The sequence below is a fragment of the Cyprinodon variegatus genome, unplaced genomic scaffold (assembly GCF_000732505.1).
Source record: "Cyprinodon variegatus isolate N-32 unplaced genomic scaffold, C_variegatus-1.0 Scaffold1435, whole genome shotgun sequence".
Taxonomy (NCBI): Eukaryota; Metazoa; Chordata; class Actinopteri; order Cyprinodontiformes; family Cyprinodontidae; genus Cyprinodon; species Cyprinodon variegatus.
The window spans coordinates 69,339-70,690 of NW_015151888.1; positions in this window are offsets into that span (position 1 = coordinate 69,339).

Consider the following 1,352-nt stretch of genomic DNA (forward strand, 5'->3'; position numbering starts at 1 on the left):
ATGATCAAATCTAGTCTTTTAGGCTTTGGAAACAATCATCTGATCCTGAATGTGGAGATAATTGTAGATTTCTGAAGAAACAGGAGCAAGTTGAAACCTGTTAACATCACGGGAGAAGGAGTGGAGGTGGCTGAGGAGTAATATTACCTTGGTGTTCACCTGGACAACAAACTAGACTGGAGACGCAACAGTGAAGCCGTCTGCAAGAAGGAACAGAGCAGATTGGACTTTTTAAGGAAGCTTATGTCCTTCAGTGTTTGCTGCCAGATGCTGAATATCTTTAATCAGTCTGTTGGGGAGAGTGGGATTTCTTCCTCCATTATCTGCATTAGAGCCAAGGAATTAAAAAAGCTCAATAAGCCAAATAAGATCAATAAGCTAATAAAGGCCAGCTCTGTTCCAGGAACTCCTCTAGAACCTCAGAAGATGATTTCACAAAGAATTAAGATGAAGAACATTATTGACAACAGAGTTGTTAAACTTAAAATGTCCCTCCTCTCAATGATTGTGTTGTAGATGTTTATTATGAGGAGAAATGTCCTCCTTTAGTTGCTGTAGAAAATCTATTCTTTTCTCAGCTGCCTTTTGCACAGAGGTGTGTGAGGACCAGCTCAGGTCATCAACAGGCTGCCATCACCTCTAATGTGTCATGGCCTACTCCTGCAGCAGAGCATGTGAAAGGAGTGGAGCGCTGCGCAGTTCCCGCCCCCTGGCTCCACCTCTCAAAGTTGCGCCGGGACGCTCTGCTCAAAATCCACTCTGCACTCATCTTAATTTTCCTGCCGCTGTGGCAAAATCGCTCCATGTTTGCTCAGATTTTCAGGAGAAGTCATTTTCTGGCATTTTTCCTTCCTGTAAATATGCCAGAGCCCTGGAACACACGGCGTTTGATTTAATGATGTGACCGATACATGTGTATTGTCTCATTTAACTAGCTGTTAAATTATCGCACTGTTTTCCAGCTGTGAACGTAACACCTCGTTCCATTCATGTTGCCCCGTGTTTCCTATTTAATTATTCATTTATTTTACTAGACTACATTAAAAAAGGTCACTTTGCATCCCTTTGCAAATGAGGTAATAGGGCTCTGGATCCGTGTTGCATTGTGGGACGTGGCGGCCATATTGAGAGCTACGCGAACGTAAACATAGCTCTGATACAACGTTGTTGAAAGAAGAGACATAGAAGTAGAGAGAAAAAAGATGTTAAAATCCCGAAAAGGATCTGGAATTTACCAGGACACATTAAGTAGAGAAGCCATGGACCGGTATGTTGACAAAATCAGCATTATTTATAATTTGGATCCATATGAAGTTCCAAACCGATGAGTGAGCACCTATACTTCAAAACAG